Source organism: Euprymna scolopes, chromosome 26 (assembly GCF_053919585.1).
Source record: "Euprymna scolopes isolate OS-2025 chromosome 26, ASM5391958v1, whole genome shotgun sequence".
Lineage (NCBI taxonomy): Eukaryota > Metazoa > Mollusca > Cephalopoda > Sepiida > Sepiolidae > Euprymna > Euprymna scolopes.
The window spans coordinates 75,546,966-75,553,985 of record NC_136507.1 but is presented as its reverse complement, the minus strand read 5'-3'; positions in this window follow the sequence as shown (position 1 = coordinate 75,553,985).

The following is a 7,020-nucleotide window of genomic DNA, read 5'->3' as shown; positions in this document are numbered from 1 at the left end:
TTGGTTTTGGGTCATTTATAATTGGAAAATGATAATTAAATAAGAGAAAAAAAATGTTAAATGGGTTGGAGCACAGCAGGAGCCTTTGTTCAATATTGGGGTACTTCTGAGGAATTTAAATAAATTTTTGGAAAAAAATTAAGTTTTATGTCACTTTATTTAGATTCCCTTCCAAAAATTGGTTTCAGTATAAAATCATTTTACACTGTTTATTGCTCTTAAACTTTTGTTGGATGATCGTTTCTTCTTGACTAAACTTCCTGAAAAGCGTCATCAGCAATTTTACAAAATGGAACATAAAAAATATCCAACGTTTTGAATCGTACAGGTTGTTTGTAGCAACAATTTTATTGGCCAAGTTGATCAGTTCTGCACTGTTCAGAGAATAGAACCTAAAGACGATTTCTTGGCTTATCATGAAATTCCAAATTGAAGATTGTCCACTGCCATAACAGCCATTGGCCACAGTATGATTATTTGTAATTCCGGCAAAGGCATCATAAAGACCTGGTGGTGGCAATGCTTTACGTCGTCATGTTCCTTGGATTTATGATTGCAAAGACCATGGTTGTCTGCCTCGGTGCTATGAGATGTTGAGTCTCGACAGAAGTTTGAAACGACACTCTTGGCTTGGTTAACTGACCTGTAATTGGTTGGATATTACAAGAAGTTGTTGATTGTAGTAAAGGTAACCAAATTCATCAAAGGTGAATTTAGCTCCAAACAAGTTCACAAGTTTACCCTCACCAATCAAGTTGTCCTTGGCATACTTCAGCTATTCCAAGGTTCTACGACAACAAAAAATGCCTGTCTTCACTATTCCAATCCAAGTTTTCAGTTAAAAGAACCCGTATTTGCCATTGGAAAATAAGCACAATTTTTCTGATACCGCAGAAAGTTCTGATTCCTTTCAATCATTGCAGCAATAGTTTCTGCCAAGGTTGGAGAACTGGCGCTGTTCAAGTATCTTGACTCTACCTTAAGGCAAACCATTGTATAAGATATGTTAAACACTTTTGTTTAAATCTTAATTTTTCATTATTAAACTACCTGTAAAATTAAAGTCTAGATCATCTCTAACAAATGCATTTTTACATTTGGAAAACTGCTAAACCATGTTCCACCATCCAAACTTGTTCTTACTGTAAAATTAAAGTCTATATGCAACGGTTACATGGGTTTTTATGGTGAGTGAAAATTAAAATAAAAAAAATATACATATATAGCAAAATGTTTAAATTTAAATAGAATCGGAATCCCATCATCACTGGAAACCCATTTGCATGTTGAGGAATTCTGTTTCTTTTCCATAAGTTTTTTATTCACGTGTTTGAGTAATAGGCTTTCAGCAATTTTATTGGGTTCGAAGGTTTCTTTTGTGTTTGAAAATGCCATAAGATATCTGAAAATTTTTTTAATGCAACAATCAACTTATACCGTAATTGTTACTGCATGTATGGTGATCACCTTTTGTAGAAAGGGTGGAGAATTGTGGTGCCTTAATCTTGAGATCCCCCGCCCCCTTGAACATGAAACGCAGTCTAGTATTTGATGTAAGCACCTGACAATAAAATCAGGACTGCATTTGTATATTTCTGCTGGAAGGCCATTCTTGCCAGCTGATTTGTTGCTCTTCAATTTTTTTTTTTTATTACTTTTTTAATCTCATCTTTTGGCTGGTGGATCACATTTGGCATTGTAGGTTGGGCTTCCTGTGTTGCTGTGAAGAACAAGTTTGGATGGTGGAACATGGTTTAGCAGTTTTCCAATATGCTGCTTCCATTGTTTGGTTGGTCTGCCAGTTAAGAAATAGCTGTTCCATTCTCATCTAGCAATGTTTCATTGATGCGTCTTTTGTCACTGACTTGAAAAGTTAAAATTTTCTTGAATCACCTTCACATACGCTTGTTTTATTTCCGTTGCAATTTTGTGACTTGCCACAATTACTAGCATCTCTGGTCTTCTTGAACAAGGAAAGCGTTTGGAGTGATATCCTTTTTTTTTTTTACTGTGAAGTCCTTTTAAAGCTGGTATACAGTCGGTGTCTCCCTGAATCCTCCCCATGTTGAAATGAAGAAAATAACTTGATCAGCAGAACAAAGACAATGTAACTGAAATAAGGTGGCAATAACTGGGACGATGTAGATGTGATATACTTTAGTTATTTTACATACAGTTTTATGAATGACAGTGAGTTTTATGACAGTTAAATGCAGGTTGTAGCTTGGATAGGAACGAAATAAGCTGACAACTTTGACAGAAGACTAAGATGCAAAGGTTAGCGTTTAGATCGATGGTGTTACACACGCAACAGAGTATAACTAATATGTAAAAAATTTGTTTTCTTTATTTTCACTTGCGTTGTTTATACTTGTGCGCTACTGCAGACTCACTAATATGAGAAACAACAACACGGCCAGAAGAGAAGACCACAGAAACTGCATTGGGGGTCAGTGATTGTTGTCGAGAGAGAGAGTACACGATTTTGTCACAGAGCAACTTGATGGAAAAATGAACTTTAAAGAGCAGTCATTGTTCTTCAGATGAGGCTTCACGTTTTGAGATGAACCTTCAGGACGGTTTATTAAATCTACTCACAAGGGTGCGGCTGTATAAGCATGGTAGTCTATCAATAAGTCGTTTGATTGGCTGTGATTTGTCTAAGACTTTTACAGCAAAGATGAAGATTTACAAGCATGTGATCAAAGGTTTCCAGTTCTGGCTCATATATTTTGGACAATCATGTTTAACACGATTGTCCAAAATATAGCAAGACCACCTTGAACTGACCATGATCAATCTGGCTAGAGCTTCATCCATTGTTGAAATACTAGAGAGAAGTAAATAATGGGATGATCAAATAGTGGTTGTGACTAGTTTGTTGGTTAAAACAAAATTTACTATTCCGTCATCACATGATAGGCTAACGCGTGCATTCTAGTCTCCTGACACAATTGGCATATCATCAGATGAGATTCGGCAATTTTCATAGAAATTGTTTTTGACCGAATCATTGGAATAACATTGAAAAAAAAAAAAAATTGATCCTCTTAATCAAATACTAGCAAGCCATTTTGAGATTAGTTTGCATTGGCGCTCAGTATGATGGCCACACTGATGAGCAAAATTATCATTTACTCCGTTATGGTACCTCCTCTTATACAAGAGCTTTTATTTTTAAACTAGCAGTTTAGCCAGCTTTGCTCGGGCCCTATATACTGTTCAGAACATGTGCGTGCATATATATATATATATATATATACTAGCAGTTCAGGCCGGCATTGCCCGGGTGTTTGGAGGTGTATGTTGAACAAAAAAAAAAGTTGTAGTAGGAAGGCAGGCTCGAACCCGTACCGCGAAGGAGGGGGGGGGACTGATGTCTTTGCTGTTACGACCACCGCCAAACGGGAAGTGACATGTTTAAATTAAGGGTAGACAATCGAAAGTTTTAGGCGAACATACATACATTTATATATTGGTAACAAAAAATTTTCGCCCCAAACCAATTAAAAAGTTTGCCCTATCTCTAAATACCCTTTATGTCACATTTCAAATGTTTAGACCAGAAATTGTTTGAGTAATTTGGTAGAGACTGCAGAGGTCAATTTTTTTTAAACTTTGACCCCTTTATATCAAATTTCAAGTCTGAAGACTTGAAATTGACAGTTATAACGTAGAGAAATGTACACACACGGACACGTTCACTTTTATAGATAGATGGATTATATTGGACGCAATATATAGTAATGATTTAAAAAGTTAAAAAAAAAAAAAAAAAAAAATGAAGACTCGTGCGCCACCACCGAGAATCGAAACCAAAACCTTCAGCTAACAACTTATTTTTGCCTCTGCTGCCAATGACTGGGCCATGAAGACATATTTACTGCAAGGCTAAAAATTAAAACATGAACCAATAGCTACTATGTTATGTGTTCTTAATGCCGGTGTTCGACCTTCACCTGGCAAATTTCATTTTTTTCACACTTTTGCACCGATTTTTCTGGGCTAAAAACCAAATATAAAGTTTCACATGGCTTCAAATACCTTTATATATGAAGTTTCATGCCTGTAGACCAAGAACTCTTGGAGGAGTTTTGTAGGCAAATTTACTTAAACAGAAATATATATATATATATATATATATATATATATACACATAAATATACAAGTTAGAAAAGCATTTCATCCAAGGCATGAAAATTGTTAAACAAAATGTTTTTACTATAGGCTTTAAAAATAAAGGCACAAGATTCAATTTAAAATTTATTTATCTTCAAAGTGCACTTTTATACATTTTACAAAGTAAGGTATAAAAATTTAATTTAAATTGAATCAAAAAATTACCTTGGATTTATTTTATGTAATGTACATTCTGTTGCACTTTAAAAAAAAAAAAATCATTGAAAATTTTATATCTATATCATTAATTGCTAGATGAAAGATAATGTTTTTAAATTGCAACAAAATGTACATTACATAAAATAAATTTTGATTCAGTTTAAATTAAATTTTTATACCCTTGTTTGTAAAATTTATAAAAGTGCACTTTAAATATAAATAAATTTCAAATTGAATCTTGTACCTTTATTTTTAAAGCCTATAGTAAAAATATTTTGTTTAACAATTTTTATGCCTTGGATGAAATGCTTTTCTAACTTGTATCTTATCTTTTTAAGATTATATTTTAAAACTCCCCTTCTCTCTAATTCAGTTTGTATTTCTCTTCACACCACAACTCATTTTTGCAACCTCCTCTTTGTATTATTACAGGTCTGAATATTCTCCTCACACCACAACTCATTTTTTGCAACCCCCTTTTTGTAATACAAGTCTGAATAATGAGAAAATCTGAATTTTTTTTTAACAAAAACTTTAAAATAACTTTTTTAGATTAAATTTATTTTAAACGTCTTTCAGAATAGAAAATCTTTAAAATTTAATAAGGAACATATTTCATATAGGGTTCATTAACAAATATTCAGTACATAACGAGAAAAATAGAGATGAAAATTTCAAAAGGACTGTATAACTGGTTACGGTCAATAGTAGTCCTCGCAAGTGAAAGTCTTTGTTATACTATTATTTAAAACATTTTGCCGCCTGCTCTTTCGCGCGAGGACTAATATGGAAACAATTTTGTGTTTGCTATAAACTTTTTACACAAATATTATGCAAATATAAATCAAGTAGAATATCTGCATGAATAAAATTACACGTAATAGTTAACTAAAGATGATCATCCCATAAGAAAACCAAATAAACTAGTAGGGAATTAATTAAAATGAATGTTTAAAAGAATATGCAAATTAGCTAGATCTTTTACTAGTGAATGCAATTCTACGCTCCGTACATAATAAAATTGTATTTTCTTTTTAAATAAATAGAGAAAGGGATTTTAATATGAATATCAATACACACGCTTGAAAAACGAATTTATAGGAGTATATATATATATATATATATATATAATATATATATATTAAAAAGTTTGACTCATGTCCAGGTAACATACATCTAAAATTTCAAGTGTTTAGACCCAAAATAGACAGAAGAGTTTGGTAGAGTCTGCAATGGTCAACTCTTTCAACTTTGACCCCTTGGAAGCCAAATTTTTGCCCAAAAATTGATTAAAAAGTTTGATGTATATCTGAATACCCTTTATGTAAATTTTCAAATATTTAGACCCAAAATTTGCTGAATAGTTTGCTTGAGACTGCAAAGGTCAAGTCTTTTGAACTTTGACCTCTTGGTGGCCAAATTTTCGGCCAAAAACCGATTAAAAAGCTTGCCCTATGTCTGAATACACTTTATGTAAAATTTCAAAATGTTTAGACCAAAAATTGGCTGAGAGGTCAAATTTTATTTTTTAACTTTGACCCCTTAACATTTATTGTTTTGGGCTCAAGTTAAAAAGTTTGATCCATATCCAAAGAACCTACATCTAAAATTTCAAGTGTTTAGACCCAAAATTGGCGGAGGACTTTGGTAGAGTTTTCAAAGGTCAAATCATTGAACTTTGACAGCCAAATTTCTGACCGAAAACCGATTAAAAAGATTTTCTCAAATCTCAATAACTGTTATGTCAAATCTTGAGTCTGTAGACTGAAAATTGACAGAGTAATGTGGTAGTGAAATGTACACACACAGACAATTTTACTTTTATAGATAGATAGAGTAGCCTTGAGGGTCGTAAAATACACTTAAATATATTTTAATGCATTTATTATTACAGAGCCAATTCTCTATTGAATATTATATTGTACCTAATAGATAATAGTGATTTCAAAAGTTTAGAAAGAAAATGACTTGGGTGCCATGAGCTGGAATCAAAACCAAAACATTTCTCCAGCTGCATCTCCTACCGATGTAGCTATCAAGAGATAGCTAAGAAAGATTTCATATTTAACGACTTGAGGAAATGAATTGAATTTGGACATGTACAGAAAAAAGTAAAAATATATAGGCAAGTTCCTATTTACAATGTCTCCCCACGGGACAGAGTTAGACACCAGGGTCGTTTTTTAATGTGGAGAAAAGGCAAGTTTTGCATTTCAACTTGCCTATATATTTTTGTATGCGTTATTTATCCATCCAAACAAAGATTTTATTCATAAACCATCCTTAATGTATAATTACTATTTCCTGTTAATTGCAGTGTTATGTAACCAGTAGTTTAATAGTTTATTGGTTAAATATTTTCAGACACACACATACATCTGTTTTATTTATATCTATACTCCTTTAGATTTTTTTTTTTTTTTTTTGTATTGATATTCATATTAAAAAAAAACTTTTTTCTATTTATTTAAAAAGAATATACAACTTTGTTATATATGGTTATGGAATTGCATTCATCTGCCAAAGATCTGGCTAATTTGCATATTCTTTTAAACATTCATTTTAATTAATTCCATATTAGTTTTTTTGGGGGGAGAGGTTCTTATACGATGATTATTTTTAGTTAATTATTATTAATTATATTCATGTATATATTCTACATGATTTATACTTGTGTAATAT